The following is a 19,783-nucleotide window of genomic DNA, read 5'->3' on the forward strand; positions in this document are numbered from 1 at the left end:
CCCACACACGTACCAAAGCGCTTAAAGAACTAGACCCACACACTAACCGAAACACTTAAAGAACTACACCCACACAGGAACCAAAGAACTAGACCCATACACAAACCAAAACATTTAAAGAACTACACCCACACACGAACAAAGCACTTAACACTGGGTCGACACATGACCCGCTAGACACACGGACTCGACACACACACATATTAATCAGAAGTCGAAATCTTCGCCCTCGCTGGGGGTGTCCTCTGAAGCGGTACTTGAGAGGTGCCACAACCACCGTTCATCATTCTCCCCCCATGTCGACGCCTCTCCTTTGGCGTACTCTGCTTCATATTCGGCCCTCCTCTGCCGCTTTCCCGCCCTCCTCTCCCTCCTGTACGTCTGCTTCTCCTTCCAGAATGCGCGCTCTGCCTCGACGGCTCCGGGATGGTCTCTGCGCCACTGTGCCATGAACTGCTCGTCCGCCTCGGTGGTATTAATCCGCCGCTGGCCAGACCTGTACCGACGCGCTTCACCCTGTGAGCGAAGTAGCGGCTCAGTAGAGAGACTCTGAGCTTCCGTCAGAGACCTGACCTCCGGGAAGTTCATTTCGTGGCGTGGCCGGCCAAACCTCCAAGCCGCAACATCGTATGCGCGGGCAGCAGCCTCCTTCGTGTAGAAGGTGCCGAGCCACACACGCGTACCACCGGTGGTGATTTCAGCCGCGAAATGTCCCGCAGGCCGCAGGCGTACGCCACTGAAGCCCGTGTTGCTACGGCGACGAGGAGCCATCTCAGCGGCAGCTCAGCTCAGAGGATTTTGTGGTTCTGTTGGATGAGAGAAGCGATGAAGGGAGAAATGTTGCTGGTGCTGTTAGTGGAGAAGACATGGCTACATATAGGCCGGCAAGGGGCTGAAACGGCGGGAAAACTTGGCGGGAGGGAATGGGCGGGAAAGGGTGGGCGGGAAAACTTGGCGGGAAATCATGGTGGGAAAAAAAAGGCGGGAGAGAAGGAGCGGGAAAGGGTGGGCGGGAAAAAAGGGCGGGAGAGAAGCAGCGTGAAAGGGTGGGCAGAAAAAAAGGCGGGAGAGAAGGAGCGGGAAAGGGTGGGCGGGAAAAAAGGGCGGGAGAGAAGCAGCGTGAAAGGGTGGGCGGTAAAAAAGGGCAGGAGAGATCCTTGTTTCCACATGTACCTATGACCTAACCAAGCTCAAATGGAGGCACACGCCCACCCGGGGACCCCCGATGGGATGCAGTCAAAGGGGTAAACGGCGCGGTCAACAGAACTAGGGTTTCTTCAGAAATCGAGCATCGGATCTAGGGAATGGCCCCAAAACTTGTGTGTGTCCACATGGCATGCACAAAAGTGATTTGTGATGGTTCTACATCCAATGCTACCCCCCCCCGGGTGTGTCCGGCTTCTCGGACAGGGGGTTCCTACACTTAGGCAGATTCTGCATGTATAGGGGGGAACTCCCTCGGAGGTGAACCGGAGAGAACCTTGGGATCATATGGGATGATCCTTGTTTCCACATGTACCTATGACCTAACCAAGCTCAAATGGAGGCACACGTCCACCGGGGGACCCCCGATGGGATGCAGTCAAAGGGGTAGACGGCGCGGTCAACAGAACTAGGGTTTCGTCAGAAATCGAGCATCAGATCTAGGGAATGGCCCCAAAACTTGTGTGTGTCCACATGGCATGCACAAAAGTGATTTGTGATGGTTCTACATCCAATGCTACCCCCCCGGGTGTGTCCGGCTTCTCGGACAGGGGGTTCGTACACTTAGGCGGTTACGCATGTATAGGGGAACTCCCTGAGGTGAACCGGAGAGAACCTTGGGATCATATGGGATGATCCTTGTTTCCACATGTACCTATGACCTAACCAAGCTCAAATGGAGGCACACGCCCACCGGGGACCCCGATGGGATGCGATCAAAGGGGTAGACGGCGCGGTCAACGTAACTAGGGTTTCGTCGTAAATCGAGCATCGAGATCTAGGGAATGGCCCCAAAACTTGTGTGTGTCCACATGGCATGCACAAAAGTGATTTGTGATGGTTCTACATCCAATGCTACCCCCCCGGGTGTGTCCGGCTTCTCGGACAGGGGGTTCGTACACTTAGGCAGATTCTGCATGTATAGGGGGGAACTCCCTCGGAGGTGAACCGGAGAGAACCTTGGGATCATATGGGATGATCCTTGTTTCCACATGTACCTATGACCTAACCAAGCTCAAATGGAGGCACACACCCACCGGGGGACCCCCGATGGGATGCAGTCAAAGGGGTAGACGGCGCGGTCAACAGAACTAGGGTTTCGTCAGAAATCGAGCATCGGATCTAGGGAATGGCCCCAAAACTTGTGTGTGTCCACATGGCATGCAAAAAAGTGATTTGTGATGGTTCTACAAACAATGCTACCCCCCCGGGTGTGTCCGGCTTCTCGGACAGGGGGTTCCTACACTTAGGCAGATTCTGCATGTATATGGGGGAACTCCCTCGGAGGTGAACCGGAGAGAACCTTGGGATCATATGGGATGATCCTTGTTTCCACATTTACCTATGACCTAACCAAGCTCAAATGGAGGCACACGCCCACCGGGGGACCCCCGATGGGATGCAGTCAAAGGGGTAGACGGCGCGGTCAACAGAACTAGGGTTTCGTCAGAAATCGAGCATCGGATCTAGGGAATGGCCCCAAAACTTGTGTGTGTCCACATGGCATGCACAAAAGTGATTTGGGATGGTTCTACATCCAATGCTACCCCCCCCCCCCGGGTGTGTCCGGCTTCTCGGACAGGGGGTTCCTACACTTAGGTAGATTCTGCATGTATAGGGGGGAACTCCCTCGGAGGTGAACCGGAGAGAACCTTGGGATCATATGGGATGATCCTTGTTTCCACATGTACCTATGACCTAACCAAGCTCAAATGGAGGCACACGCCCACCGGGGGACCCCCGATGGGATGCAGTCAAAGGGGTAGACGGCGCGGTCAACAGAACTAGGGTTTCTTCAGAAATCGAGCATCGGATCTAGGGAATGGCCCCAAAACTTGTGTGTGTCCACATGGCATGCACAAAAGTGATTTTTGTTGGTTCTACATCCAATGCTACCCCCCCCCCCCGGGTGTGTCCGGCTTCTCGGACAGGGGGTTCCTACACTTAGGCAGATTCTGCATGTATAGGGGGGAACTCCCTCGGAGGTGAACCGGAGAGAACCTTGGGATCATATGGGATTATCCTTGTTTCCACATGTACCTATGACCTAACCAAGCTCAAATGGAGGCACACGCCCACCGGGGGACCCCTGATGGGATGCAGTCAAAGGGGTAGACGGCGCGGTCAACAGAACTAGGGTTTCGTCAGAAATCGAGCATCGGATCTAGGGAATGGCCCCAAAACTTGTGTGTGTCCACATGGCATGCACAAAAGTGATTTGTGATGGTTCTACATCCAATGCTACCTCTGCCGTGTCCGGCTTCTCGGACAGGGGGTTCGTACACTTAGGCATTACGCATGTATAGGGGGAACTCCCTCGGAGGTGAACCGGAGAGAACCTTGGGATCATATGGGATGATCCTTGTTTCCACATGTACCTATGACCTAACCAAGCTCAAATGGAGGCACACGCCCACCGGGGACCCCGATGGGATGCGATCAAAGGGGTAGACGGCGCGGTCAACCGAACTAGGGTTTCGTCAGAAATCGAGCATCGGATCTAGGGAATGGCCCCAAAACTTGTGTGTGTCCACATGGCATGCACAAAAGTGATTTGTGATGGTTCTACATCCAATGCTACCCCCCGGGTGTGTCCGGCTTCTCGGACAGGGGGTTCCTACACTTAGGCAGATTCTGCATGTATAGGGGGAACTCCCTGAGGTGAACCGGAGAGAACCTTGGGATCATATGGGATGATCCTTGTTTCCACATGTACCTATGACCTAACCAAGCTCAAATGGAGGCACACGCCCACCGGGGACCCCGATGGGATGCGATCAAAGGGGTAGACGGCGCGGTCAACGTAACTAGGGTTTCGTCGTAAATCGAGCATCGGATCTAGGGAATGGCCCCAAAACTTGTGTGTGTCCACATGGCATGCACAAAAGTGATTTGTGATGGTTCTACATCCAATGCTACCCCCGGTGTGTCCGGCTTCTCGGACAGGGGTTCCTACACTTAGGCGGTCTGCATGTATAGGGGAACTCCCTCGGAGGTGAACCGGAGAGAACCTTGGGATCATATGGGATGATCCTTGTTTCCACATGTACCTATGACCTAACCAAGCTCAAATGGAGGCACACGCCCACCGGGGGACCCCCGATGGGATGCAGTCAAACGGGTAGACGGCGCGGTCAACAGAACTAGGGTTTCGTCAGAAATAGAGCATCGGATCTAGGGAATGGCCCCAAAACTTGTGTGTGTCCACATGGCATGCACAAAAGTGATTTGTGATGGTTCTACATCCAATGCTACCCCCCCGGGTGTGTCCGGCTTCTCGGACAGGGGGTTCCTACACTTAGGCAGATTCTGCATGTATAGGGGGGAACTCCCTCGGAGGTGAACCGGAGAGAACCTTGGGATCATATGGGATGATCCTTGTTTCCACATGTACCTATGACCTAACCAAGCTCAAATGGAGGCACACGCCCACCGGGGGACCCCCGATGGGATGCAGTGAAAGGGGTAGACGGCACGGTCAACAGAAATAGGGTTTCTTTAGAAATCGAGCATCGGATCTAGGGAATGGCCCCAAAACTTGTGTGTGTCCACATGGCATGCACAAAAGTGATTTGTGATGGTTCTACATCCAATGCTACCCCCCAGGTGTGTCCGGCTTCTCGGACAGGCGAGAGAGATGGAGGCGGGAAAGGGTGGGCGAGAGAGAAGTAGCGGGAAAGGTTGAGCGGGAAAGGTCGGAAATATAAAACTTAAAAAAATATTTCCATGTGTGATAATCTGTTCTTATTATTAGACTTCGTCAATCTCAAGACCCGCCGGATCAGTTATTCAACGCAGTCTCTTAGAGGTGCTCATAGGGGTAGGGTGTGCGTGTGTGCGTTCATAGGGGTGAGTGTGTACGCGTATGTATGAGCGTCTTTGATTGTATTGTGTTTCGCAAAAAAAAAACAGTATTTATTTAAAAAAAATAAAAAATAAACCTAACTGTGCCGACGGTGGCCGTCGGCACAGCCGTAACCGTCGGCACAGCTAGGGCGCCATAACGGCCACACCGCGACACGGTCGGGGCCAGCCACACACACACGCCCCACACACACACACCCCCCACCCACCGCGCCGCCGCTGTCCCCTTGCCGTCGTCCGCCGCGCCGCCACCACCCGCCTCCACCCGCCGCCGCCGCCAGATCCCCACGCCACCCGGCCGCCATATCCCGCGGCAGCCCACCGCCGCCGCGCCCCAACCCGCAGCAGCCGGCGCCCGCAGCCCACCGCCGCGCCGCCCCAACCCGCAGCAGCCGGCGCCGCCCGGCCGGCCTCCTCACCCGCCCCGATCAGCCGGCGCCGCCCGGCCTCCCCGACCCGCCCCCACCGCAGCAGGCCCGGCCTCCCCGACCCGCCCCGACCCCCAGCAGCAGCCGGCACCGGCCAAGCCTCCCTCACCCGCCCCGGCCCGCAGCAGCTCCGGCCTCCTCACCGGCCGGCCCCCTCGCCCTCGGCCCGCCCTTCCACTGCCGCCATGGTAAGCGCCGCACCCCTTGCATATATGGATTATGTAAATATTTTTTAGCATTTTAGTTGTAGGAATTAGGTATATGGATTTGTAAATAGAAATTGAAATGGTAATTGAAATTGAAATGAAATAAATTAGAATTAGGTATATGGATTTGTAAATAGAAATAGAAATGTTTAATGGAATGGAAATTGAAATTGAAATTGAAATGGTAATTGAAATTGAAATGAAATAAATTAGAATTTTGTAGAAATGCATTTGTTTTATCAATTGATGAATTTGCATTGACAAATTTTTATTATTTTAACTAGGTCCCTTAGTGAGCACCCCGCGTGACGACCCCGGATCTTGCGGCGCATCTCTACGGCCGTCGACATCGCCGGTTGTTCGACTACTTCCTCTACAGCCGAGGGTGAGCTGAATTGCCGACTCCCCCTCCGCATTTTTTATGTCATTAGATTTAATTTCTCCGTCAAGTCGCGTAACCTAGGTGTCAATTCCCGTCTGCAAGCGTTACGCTGATAAATATGCATTAGTGGTCAGCATATTTTGAACCGTAACGCTTGTGGCATTTACGGGACAGTCGCCGGACCCGTAGTTGGGTACGTTTTCCACGTTCTGCTCGGGTGCGAGACAGGATTTCGTCAGCGCCTCCCTGTTGTTCTCCGGATGCACATCCTCTCGGCTTTTTGCCGAGACGTGTATCGGGAGAGCAGCGGGAGGTGCCGCTCGAAATTCTGTCTCGCACCCGAGCAGAACGTGGAGAACGTACCCAACTACGGGTCCGGGGGCTGCTAGGAGCCCACCTAGTAGAGATGTAGGTTGATGCACGCGTTTTCGCCGGTAGAAAAATAAAAATATGATGCATTCAATTTCATGCTACTATTTGTTGTTTGTCACGCAATAAAGCAGGATGGCTGATAATGAGTGGATGTACAGTGGCCGTGTTAGTTCGACTCAAGTGACAGATGAATGGAAATGGAAGACCGATTTGTTAGTGAAGGAGTTAGCTCGTGGTTCGAAGGGGGTCGTTCGTCCCCGTTGCCCTTGCAGTGTCTGCAGGAGGCGTCATCCTAAGGATATTCTAGAGATGACTAAACACCTTTGGTGGAATGGATATATGCGTGACTACGATCCGCCGGTCGACTTTTCTCGGCACGAACGTGATAGAGGTGAGGTGATGCGGCAGCGGATCGATGGCAATGAGAACGATAGCATCTTAAACTTGCTAGATGATCTTCGGGATGCTGACATGCCAGAGTTACCATGGGACGAACAGTCTGAACCAGAGGAACCGCCTGAACAGGAGGAACCGCCTGAACCGGAGGAACTTCCAGAGGAGGAACCTGAGCCAACCGCGAGGGCCTTCATTGATATGATGGCCTCAGCTAGGAGGCCTCTATACCCGGGTGCAAAAATGTCTCAACTTGATGGCATCACGCAGTTGCTAGCCGACAAGTGCATGTTTGAGAGTACTCGAGCATCCTTTGAAAAGACTCTGAACACAGTAGGTAACATGTTGCCTGAAGGTCATTGCTTGCCCAAGACCATGTACGAAACGAAGAAAATCTTGAAAGCATTGAAAATGGATTATGTAACATATGATGTCTGTCCAAAACTTTGCCTTTTGTTTTGGAAAGACTATGCGGATGACAAGTACTGTGCCAAGTGTGGTCACTCTAGGTATCATGAGGTAGATGTAGGCAATGGTCAGAAGAGGCAGACAAAAGTAGCCATAAAGATTCTTCGTTATCTCCCATTCATCAAAAGAATCCAGCGGCTTTACATGTTCGAGGAGACTGCCAAGCAGATGACATGGCATAAGACCGGGATAAGATTGCAGGACGAGAAGAAACGGGTACCCATGGTACATCCATCTGATGGTCAATCATGGAAGCACTTCGATGAAAAGCACCCAAATGAGGCAAGTGAGGCTCGGAATGTTAGAATTGCGATAGCAACCGATGGATTCAACCCATATGGTATGTCGACTGCCGCGTACAGCTACTGGCCCGTGTTTGTTATTCCGCTCAATCTCCCTCCTGGAGTCGTAATGCAAAGGAAGAACATATTCTTGTCGATGATCCTTCCAGGGCCTGAATATCCAGGGAAGAAATTGAGTGTCTTAATGCAACCACTTGTGGATGATTTGCACCACTCGTGGCATCACGGTACATTGGCATACGACCGAGCATCAAAGAGAAACTTCATCATGAAAGTTTGGTTCCACTATTCGATGCATGACCTACCCGGGTACGCCCTATTCTCAGGCATAGTACAGCTGGTAAGTTTCCATGCCCAGTGTGCAGGCACGAACTAGAATTCAGGCACCTAAAAGCTGGACACAAATATGTTGCCTTTGACAAACACCGCAAGTTCCTCAGTCCAGGGCATCAGTTCAGATCTGACAAGAAGAACTTCACGAAAGGCGTAGTTGTGCTTGAACATAAAGAAATACCAAAGTTCGATGGTGCAACTATTGATGCTGAGCTACGTGCTCTCCAGCCTAGTAAGGAACCCGGCCACCAATTTGAGGGATATGGTAAAACGCACAACTGGACTCACATAGCAGGCATAACAGAGCTCGAGTATTACAAGGACCTTGAACTTCCCCATAATATCGATATGATGCACACCGAAAAGAATTGCGGGGAGGCATTTCTTAACACCTGCTGCAACATACCAGGCAAGTCAAGGGATAATGTTTCAGCTAGAGTCGATATTGAGGAGATATGCGACAGGGTGGCTCTACACATGCAGCCTCCTGAGGGCAATCGAAAAGGTTGGTTAAAGCCGCATGCCAAGTACTGTCTTGATAGCGCCGACAAGAAGGAGGCATTTACGTGGCTCAAATATGACGTGATGTTCCCTGATGGTTATTGTTCGAATATGAGTAAGGGAGTCAATCTTGCTACAGGAAAAATAAATGGGCTCAAGAGTCACGACTATCATATATGGATTGAGCGGCTGATGCCGGTGATGCTTCGAGGGTATCTCCCCGATCATGTCTGGCGAGTGCTTGTGGAGGTGAGCCATTTTTTTCGCACGGTCTGTGCTAAGCAGATATGTACCGAGGTGATTGAGAAGCTGCAGAAGCAAGTGCCGGACATGCTATGCAAGTTAGAGATGATATTCCCCCCAGGCTTCTTTACTCCGATGTTACATCTCATCGTGCATCTCGCCAACGAGGCACTCTTGGGGGGACCGGTGCAGTATCGTTGGCAGTTTTGTATTGAGAGGGAGTTCAAGTATATTCGGTACAAATGTGGAAACAAAAATAAGATTGAAGCATGCATAGCTGAGGCAACTCTCCTCCATGAGATGGCAGACGCCACGACAATGTACTATGCCAATGATGTGCCCACTAAGCATAACCCGGTCGCTCGGTACAATTCCGACGAGCCCAAGCGTGACCCAAAGCTCTTGCTCTTCCAATATCCCGGTGGCAAGGCCGGTGCCTCAAAAGTGGAGAACATTTCGCCAGAAGAGAAGGATTGCATAATGCTTTACGTGCTTATGAACATGGAGGAAGTGGTCGATTTCATGAGGTAAAATGATGAACCAATTACTTTGCAACCAGTAACTTGGTTTTGGTCTAATACGTATTTTCTCCTTTCAGCCAATTCCATGATGAAATGTGGTCAGGAAGAAATGGTCCCACTCCCACGCAGTGGTACACTCTTCTGAAAGAGGGTGCCCTGCCCTTAAATAAAAGCTTCGTGAACTGGTTCTATGAAAAAGTAATTTATCAAATGTTCCTCTTACTTTGCAATCCGTGACTTGTCTTATTACACGTAACTAATGCACAAAATAATCTGAACTGAACTTGTAGGGAGCTGATCCCAACGTTGAGATGACAGACGAGTTGAGATGCGTTTCCCAGGGTTTTAACCGTAGAGTCCATACGCATGAGAAGTATGATGTAAATGGGTATCGCTTCCATACGGAGTTTCACCAGAAGAACCGGCCTAATGCAAAAACAATAAATACTGGGGTCTACACCCGCGGAGCCGATGATCTTGATTACTATGGAAGGTTACAAAAGGTATACGAGTTGACGTTCAACAACGCAAACATAGAACTCAAGCTCTTTGTGTTCAAATGCCACTGGTTTGACCCACACGGTGGAATGAGAATCACACCCTACATTGTTTTAGTTGAAGTTAGTCCTAAAACAACCTACAGCGGATCCGACGTCTATGTTGTGGCTCACCAAACCAAGCAAGTTTATTATTTGTCCTACCCATGTCAGAATGAGGAACTCATGGGCTGGGAAGTCGTGTTCCAGGTATCGCCACATGGTAAGCTACCCATCCCCTCCGAGGACGATTACAACAACATTGACCCGGTAACATATGAGGGAATTTTCTATCAAGAGGAAGAGCAGTTCGGGGACCTTCAAATAGACATAGGTCTTCAGGAGCTCCACAACGATGTACAAATGCGTGGTGAGACCGTGGTGGACCTGAAGGACATAGCTATGCTCACCAAGCGCAATGCGAACAAAGACAACATTGTCGAGACTCAACCGGAACCCAATGCCGACCATGAATACTCATATGATACTGATTTTGATAGTGAGGCTGACAAGGTATCAACTTGTCAATGCCTATGGATTGTAGGCTAGGGTTTAGTTAGAAGTAGAGGGCAAGTAGATCTCGAAGGTTTCAGCCGGAAAGTACTCGATGATTATGAAAACTAGGGTTTGTAACAATGATTCGATTCCTTCTCCGTCCCTCGACTCCCCCTTTATATAGGAGGCGGAGCCGAGGGTTTCGTTTTGTACAAGTTACAGAGTTCGGGACGGTTTCTAACTCATCCCGCCAGATTTACAAATAACACTTCCTATTACAACTCTAACTTTCCTTAATACATCTTGAGCTCCCGAATCTTCTTATTCTTCGGGTATTGGGCCTTCAGTAAACCCCGAGTACTATCTTCGGCAGGCCCATTTGGGATGCCTATGTCAGTAGCCCCCGAGATTTTGCTTGAATCGTAGAGTCAGGGAAAATCTCCACTGTTTATTTTTATTCGAGAGCTTTAACTTTTTTATATTTCTTCACATAAAATTCTATATTGTACAGGGATACTGGTAGTTGGGGCTAGTTCATCCGACGGATCGTGTACTAGTTAACCGCTCTAGTGGCAATCCGCAAAAACCTACTTCAAGATCACGTCCCTGGACATGATCTCGGGATCCGGGTGTACACGGCGACAGGTGCCGCTTAAGGTCTTACCATTCTGTCGAGTCCCAGTCAAATTTATCGAGTACCTAACGCGTCCGTTAGGATTTTTCTTCGTATCTGTTGATACGGAAAAAAGTAGCAGAACGCAGTCTTCGGCGATGCCACGCCCAGCAGAACGGATCTGGGGTCTTACCTTCGCAAACTTGCGGCATTCAGAAATTGATCGCAACTTTGGCGTTCTGAGAATATATTGTCGAGTGCTTTTCCGGCTGTTGGAATGGCACATTTTATCGAGTCAAATATGACTTATATTGCTCTCCCGATGGGAGTATATGTAGAGTTAATTATAACTCGAAATATACTCTCTTGCTTTTCTATCTTTTCTTTTTTTAATTTCATCGGGCACGCGAACAGCGTTCCCGATGGGAGTAGCCCCCGAGGCTACAGCCAAGAACTTGTGCTTGGTTGTAGGCTCAACATTTTAGTCCACCTTGTCGCTATATTGTCATTATTTCCCAATATGATCTTTTTTCATCTCTCGGGTGCGCGAACAGCGCTCCCGATGGGAGTAGCCCCCGAGGCTACAGCCAAGGACTTGTGCTTGGTTGTAGGCTCCCGCAATTTCTATACTGCCATACTCGAAATTTTACTTTTTGTCGAAGTAGCCCCCGAGCATTTGGGCAAAAACTTGTATTTGATCAAAGGCTCCCGAAGTATTTAATAACTTCTCCTGTCGCCAATCTTCTTTTATTTTTCTTGTCGGCATGCTTCCCTTAATCAAATTTACTTCATCTCTGTTAATAGTCGTGATTTTTCTGCCTTGTGGGTCCATTGCTTCCACCACGTTGACACGTCGTGCAAGTGGGGGACACACGTCCTCCGCTTTTCCTGGCGCACGTACGGTAACGCCTATCTCAGTAAAAATACCTTTTTACCCTTTTATCTAGAAGATCTTTTTTCACCACACGATTTCTTCATCCAACGGTGCATTGCTTCGCCCGATTCTTATATAAACCTTTCTTCAACCTCCGTTCACTCCTTCGCTTGCGCCGCACATCTGTTCCTCTTTGCAAAAACTTCCCCTGCGCCCAACTCTCTTTGATCTTCCGCATGAACATTGCTTTTCCAGTGCCATTGATGCCACCACGCACGCGACTCACGCGCCACAGCACTCCGTAGTCCAAGATGGCCGCCGAAGACCTTGAGTGGGAGAGATCTAAAATCTCCAACCAATACGTCAACACGCTCGAAGAGGCTTGGCCCGATGAAGAAAGAGGACGCCATCCGCTTTCCCAGCGAAGAAAGCTACCCAAACCCTCCAATGGAGTACCGGGTTAGTTTCGTTGATCACCTCATCCGCGGCCTTTCTCGCCCCAATTCACGATTTCCTCCGCGGCCTTCTTTTTGTTTATGGGATTCAGCCGCACCCGCTTGACCCCCAATTCCATCCTCCATATTTCCATTTTTATCACGCCGTGCGAATGCTTCCTTGGAATCCCTCCTAATCGGGCTCGTGGAAACGTATTTTCTGCCTCCGCCGCAATGGCTCCCACAACGCCACTTATAACATAGGCGGCGTTGTTATCTCGTGTCCGAACTAACGTTGATTACTTCGACGTCAAATTTCCCGATTCTCGTCCAAGGGTGGCGCAAAGGTGGCTCTACATACACGAAGAAAGTGCCAACTCGTGGAACACAACATAGTCCCTTTCGACGGAAGTGCCAAAATTCAGCGCCGCCGCTCCCGGGATGCCGAAGCTTCCGAAGAAGAGAAAAAGGCGACAGAAGCACTTATGTCTCGTATTCATCGCCTTCAAAATACTCGAGGCAAAGAACTGTCTCGGTGTTCAAATCACCGCCTACTTCCTTAGGATTAGAGTGCAGCCTCTTCGTGCTCGCAAAAATCCCCTTTGGACGTATTCGGTGAAAACGACGCCAATAGACTCTCCAAAGATCTTTACGCAAAGGACTTGGAGAAGCTGATTCGAAGAATTTCCCGCTTGGCCAAGAAGGATCCTATTCCCTCCTCCTGCCGCGTGGAACCATACAGCTCCGCCAATCCTCTCCCTGAGGTATTTTGTCTTCTCGAATTTTTGACTTGTTCCGAACTTTCCCTGCATCTCATTAATTTTTCTGTTGTCGCTATTTTCCTGAACCATCCTACTATGGCTTCCCTTCCTCCTCTTCCTGAGGATGGAGAAGTCGAAGAACAGGCTATCGTTGCCGAAGACAACCAAGGTTCTTCTCTTCCTGAAAGTGAAGTCGCAGGTTCTCACAAATCTGCGGCTTCCCATGAAAAAGAAGTTGAATCTGACGCCAGCGAGTCGACGCAATCCCTTCCTCCTGCTGTTTCCCCAAGGAACAAAAGGAAAAGGAATGACGCCGAGGGTTCTGGCACTTCTAAAGCCGAAAAAGTTGTTCCTTCTCATCCGAAGGCAGCTTATGATCCTTATATTGAATCCCTCGTCAGCTCGTAAGTCATTTTTATTTCTCCTTACTTCTGTACTCGAAATGTTTATCTTGTCTTGCTTTTTATACTGTCGATGTTTAATCAACAGTGATGACGAGGAAGAAGTACCAACTGTTGACGTGGCTCCTCGGACAAGCACGTCACATACTGTACTTGCCTCAGACACGCTAGTTGAAGGAGAAGAATCCTCACCTCCTCAACGAAACGTCGTCACCACAACTCCGCCAGCAAGCCCCCTTGCTCCTTCACCAAAAAGGACAAGGATTGAAACGATTGTTGAACCTGCCCCTCAATTGGGCAGTTCTTCGACTCTGCTCTTAGACGATGTAAGTTTGTCGATATCTATATTTCCTCTATTTTGCTTTTTCACGCCTTCACTCTTTTTTTCATGCCGATGTTTCTCTTGCTGTGTTCTTCTTTGACAGCCCATGATCAAAGAGCTTCTCCGCATCGGATCCCAATTCATTGGGTACCGTGAGTATGCGAGCAGAACCGAAGGTAACAATTTTTATACTTACCGTTTTTTCTTGACTTTTTGCTCCTGTTGTTTGTCGCGGTTTTTGATCTTTCTTCTTTTTATTTTTATCTCGACAGAGAAACTTGCAGAGGCCAACAAACGTGCCGACGCACTTGCTCAAAAACTTGAGCAAAGTGAGGCGGCTCGCAAGAAAGCCGAACTTGTTGCTAGCGAAGCTAAAGCCGAGGCTGATGAAGCCAAAGCAAAAGCTGCTAGTGTCGAGGAACTGCAGAAAAAACTTGAGGATGCTGAATCTGCTTTAACCGAGCATATAGCTGCACAAGCTGCTCGTGAACAAGGGATCCTCAAGCGCCTGAAATCACAAAGTCGACGCACGCACAGTAATACCATTGATCTCTTCTATTTTTATGAGAACCGCTGTTTCTTGTTGTTGACCAATGTTTTGTTTCCTATGGCAGACCAAACAAACCAAGATTTTGATCTGGAGAATCCCGTCAATGACCCTCTCCTTGATGCACTTTCTTATCTAGAGCTTCATGGGTCCGAAATTCGTGAAGGCGTGGCAAATGCTAATGCAGGATTGTCGGCGCTGTTCCCCTACTTCTTCCCGAAGAAAGAGGAGCCCCCGACTTTCCTTACCCTTGCCAAGAGCTTCAATTCATCAGAAGACCTTGGACTGAAGATGCGTCAAGAAAACATGAAGATTGCTGTCGAAAGCACTGTTGCCCTGGTTGCTGACAGCCAACAGACTGTTGATTGGACGAAAGTTGGCGATACCGATCAAATAGAGAAATCGAGATGGAGGTCACTGATCAAGGCAGCCAAGTCCAACACGAAGAAAATCTTGGCATATCTCGGGATCAAACCAGCTTCGACTCCTAGCTCATCAAGGCCGGAGGTCTAGTTGCATGCCTCTTTGTTTTTCTTTCTCTGTTTCTTTTGCTCTTGTCGCCAAAGTAGTTATTTGGCGACACGTACTTCGTTAGCTCCACTTTAAGGCCTTTGTAATTATTCTGAAAGATTAATGAAAACTCTATCTTTTGCTTGTCGATTGATGTTGTCTTTTAAATTTCAGTTGGTATTTGATAACTACACTCCATCTTCCACTCCTTCCAATGTTTCGCCTTCTTCTTCTCGCTCAAAGAGAACTCTTGCTGATGCTACACCTGTCGAAGATTCCTTGCCGCGAGAATTGAATGAACTTCGGCAGCAACTTCAGTATGCAAAGAAGCAAATACTTGTGATGATGGAAAAATCTCGTAAGTCATCTGAAGCCGAAAAAATTGCACTTCAGCAAGCTCACGAGGCCGTGGCTGCTAAGGAAATCGCTGCTTCCGAGGCTGAAAAGGCGACTACTCGAGAAAATTTCATGCTCGAGTTGATGAATGAAGCCAGTGCGGATATGTCGGGTATGCTTGTTTCATCCTCAATATCTTCCGTCTTCATGCTACGTCTCTTAAAATTTTTCTGTTTCGTTGTTTTAATAGGTTCCTTTACTGATGCTGTTGCCGAAGAAGAGAGGGTAAATACTAGGACGAACCTCCTTGTTAACCTTTCCCTTGATCATGGTTCTCTGTTTTGGGCTACCCCAGAGAGGACCCGCGTTGTCGTATTTCAGGATCGCGCCTCTCAAACTCGCGACTTCCTTGACTTCTGTACCAAGACCCTGTCTATGGTTTATAACTCCATGTTTCCTCGGAACGTTCAACCAAAAACTCTTCCCGAGTTAATGGAGAAATTCAAGGATGCCCACAGGATCCATGATTTTGTCAAAGCTCAGCTGGTAGCTGGCGCGCATTTGCTCTTATCATGCTTCAGATCTGCCACTCAAATCTTGACCTGACCCAAGTTGTTGCGAAAGTTCATCAGAAGGTAAAGCGCCGAAGAGTTGGTGTCGACCGAATTAACACGAAGGTTTCGCCTATAGCCGAAGAAATGATTGAAGACCTTCTTCGGATGGATGCCGACTTTTTTGCCGATGGTCATTATGCTGATTTTCTTGGCGCTGCTCCTGAAGAAAACAGAATTACCCTTGATGACATATTGAACCATGACTAATTAATTTCCTTTGGTAGATAACTCTTCTTTGTTACCCATGATTGTGATTATATTGTGAATCAATCATCATGTTTCTATATTTATCTAGCCCCCGAGTCTTTCGGTGGCTATTTACTGTATTTGTATATTGCGAGGTTTTGAACCAAGGCATTTATTTAATATGTAGTTTTGGCGAATATCAGCCCCCGAGCTTCTTTGTTGAGTACTATTTTGTATTTTTATTGACTCACGAGGTATTGTAATACCAAAGCAAGGCTTTTCTTTTTTCGAGGAACTATATTGAAATTCGTCGGGTCAGAGACTTTGAGCATGTCGATAAAGAAAAAGTTATATTGACACTATCTTTATTATATTGCAGCACCGCGAGCCCGCCTCATTAAAAACCTTTCCCGGCCCCACTCGGTGCCCCGAAAAAGGAAAAGAGTGCGTTTGAAAACTCGCGGGCGCTTCAGTACATTGAAGTTTTACAAGGACTATATTTCAACTCTAGGCATAGAACCGCCCGAGTTGCGCCACGTTCCAGGGGTTTTGCTCCTCCACCCCTGTCTTCTTGTCTTTTATCCTGTATGCTCCTCCTCCGATTACTTCCGTGACAATGTAAGGGCCTAGCCATGGTGACTCGAGTTTTTCATGACTTTTTTGCGTGAGCCGAAGAACTAGGTCTCCCACCTGAAAGGATCTTGGCCGCAAACATCGACTGTGATAATTCTTCAAGTCCTGTTGGTATTTGGTTACCCGAGACAGTACTTCATCTCTAGCTTCATCAAGTGCATCGACGTCATCTTCTAGCGCTTTTCTCGACACCTCTTCGTCATATTCGACGACACGTGGAGAGTTGTGCTCTATCTCGATTGGTAATACTGCTTCTGCTCCATGAACCAAGAAGAACGGAGTTTCCTGTGTTGCTGTGTTTGGTGTTGTTCGTATGCTCCATAATACACTGGGCAGCTCCTCTGGCCAGGTGTGTCGAGCTTTTTCCAGTGGCGCTAATAAGCGTTTCTTAATGCCGTTGCAGATGATTCCATTAGCTTTCTCGACTTGTCCGTTGGTCTGCGGGTGCGCAACTGACGCAAAGTGTAATTTGATACCCACTTCTTCGCAATAATCTTTGAATTCGTGGGATGTGAAGTTGCTGCCATTGTCTGTGACGATGCTATGGGGCACTCCAAATCTGAAGACGAGGCCTTTTATGAATTTTACTGCAGATGCTCCGTCTGGTGAATTTATCGGCTTTGCTTCTATCCACTTTGTAAATTTGTCAACAGCTACTAGCATGTACTCTTTTCCTCCTGGCCAGGATTTGTGTAACTTACCCACCATATCAAGTCCCTATTGGGCAAAGGGCCATGACAATGGTATTGGTGTTAATTCTGCTGCTGGAGAGTGAGGTTTTGCGGCAAACCTTTGACACGCGTCACAAGTTCTTACTATTTCCTTGGCGTCCTCGATTGCTGTCAACCAGTAGAATCCTGCCCGAAAAACCTTGGCTGCAATAGCTCGACTACTTGCGTGGTGGCCACATATTCCTTCGTGTACATCCTTCAGAATTATTCTTCCTTCTTCGGATGTGACACACCTTTGCAGGACGCCTGAAATAGTTCGCTTGTACAATTCTTCTTTGATCACCGTGAAAGCTTTGGAGCGTCGAATTACTCGCCTTGCCTCAACTGGATCATCGGGTATTTCCTTCCTGAGGATGTACAATATGTAAGTCTGCATCCATGGTATCTGTATCATCATGACCAGGTCCTGATCTTCTTCTTCCTTTTGTTCTTCCTTGGTAGCCCCCGAGGGTTTCTTCTCCTTCTTTTTTGATTTTGTTGATTTTGTAGATCTCTCTGTTATCTCTTCCCAAAATACACCTGGCGGAACTGCAAGGCATTGCGACCCGATGTTTGCAAGAACGTCGGCTTCGTCGTTGCTCAATCTGCTAATATGATTTACTTCGCATCCATCAAACAACTTTTCGAGCTCGTTGTACACCTCCTTGTATGCCATCATGCTATCATTGACTGCGTCACATTGGTTCATGACTTGCTGAGCTACCAATTGTGAGTCGCCAAAGATTTTTAATCGAGTTGCACCGCAAGCTTTCGCCATCTTCATCCCGTGTATGAGAGCTTCATATTCTGCTTCATTGTTAGATGCGTTAGGGAACGTTATCCGAAGGATGTACTTCAACTTGTCGCCTTCAGGTGATATGAGTACTACTCCTGCGCCAGCTCCTTCTAGTCTTTTGGACCCATCAAAGTTCATGGTCCAGGTTCTCGACAAGTCTGGAGGTCCTGTGTTTTGCAACTCCATCCACTCTGCGATGAAGTCCGGCAGAACTTGCGACTTGATTGCTTTTCTTTTTTCATACGTGATGTCCCGAGGGGAAAGTTCTATTCCCCAAAGGGAGACACGACCCGTGGCTTCTGGATTGTTTAGTATATTTGACAAGGGAGCTTCATTGACCACTATGATCGGATGAGCCGAAAAATAGTGGCGCAATTTTCGTGCTGTTGTGAGCACTCCATATGCTAGCTTTTGGTATTGAGGGTACCTTTGTTTTGATGGCGATAAAACTTCGCTGACGAAGTATACTGGCCTCTGTACTCCGTGGAGTTTTCCTTCTTCTTCTCTTTCGACAACTAGCACCGTGCTCACCACTTGGGGCGTGGCTGCAATATACAGCAGGAGAGGTTCCTTTTCCTTCGGCGCCACCAGGATTGGTGGTGTCGAGATTGTGCGCTTCAAATCCTCGAAAGCTCTGTCGGCCTCTTCGTTCCACTGGAATTTATCTCCTTGCTTTATTAGAGCGTAAAATGGTAACGCTTTTTCTCCCAACCTGACGACGAATCTGCTCAAAGTCGCGACTCGCCCGATTAGTCGCTGTATTTCTTTCAACTTTGTTGGCTTCCTCATTGTTATGATAGCTTGTATTTTGTCGGGATTTGCTTCAATCCCTCTTGCCGAGACTAGAAATCCCGTAAGTTCTCTATTTGGGACGCCAAAGGAACACTTCGTCGGGTTCAGCTTGAGGCAGAATTTGTTGAGGTTTTCGAAGGTTTCCTTGAGATCCTCGATCAGTGTTGCCCCCTCTTTTGACGTTATGACGACATCGTCGATGTATACTTGCACGTTTTTCCCGATCTGTGTCGCCAAACACTTCTGCATCATTCTCTGATATGTTGCTCCCGCGTTTTTTAAACCGAAAGGCATTGTTCTGTAACAAAACACGCCGTAAGGTGTTATGAACGCTGTTTTGGCCTCGTCTTCTTCTTTCAATCTGATCTGGTTATAACCAGAATACGCGTCCAAGAAGGAAAGACGTTCACATCCAGCCGTGGAGTCGATAATTTGATCGATCCTCGAGAGGGGAAAGTGATCCTTTGGACAATGTTTATTGAGACACGTAAAGTCGACGCACATGCGAAGGACTGTCGTGTGTTTCTTCGGCACCATCACTGGGTTAGCTACCCATGTGGCTTCTGTAGATATCTCTTTGATAAAACCAGCTTCTTTAAGTCGATTTACTTCTGATAGCATAGCTTTGCGGTTTGGTTCCGAAAAACGCCGCAAAGGTTGTTTGATTGGTCTCACTAATGGATCCAAGTTTAGGTGGTGCTCGGCAAGTTCCCTGGGTACTCCTGGCATGTCAGCTGGACACCATGCGAAGATTTTCCAGTTCTCACGGAGGAACTCGACGAGCGCGCTTTCCTATGCGATATCCATGTCGTTTGCGATAGATGTCGTCTTTTTCGGGTCTGTCGGATGAATCTGCACCTCCTTAGAATTTTTCTCGGTATTGAAAGTTGATTCCTTATTTGGCCTTCCAACGTCTGGCAGTACGTCGTAATCAGTCATGCTTTTTGACGCCAAATACTCAGCTTGCATCCCGAAAGTTTCTGATAGCCGATGAAAATCCTTGTCGC

Source organism: Lolium perenne, chromosome 4 (genome assembly GCF_019359855.2).
Source record: "Lolium perenne isolate Kyuss_39 chromosome 4, Kyuss_2.0, whole genome shotgun sequence".
Taxonomy (NCBI): domain Eukaryota; kingdom Viridiplantae; phylum Streptophyta; class Magnoliopsida; order Poales; family Poaceae; genus Lolium; species Lolium perenne.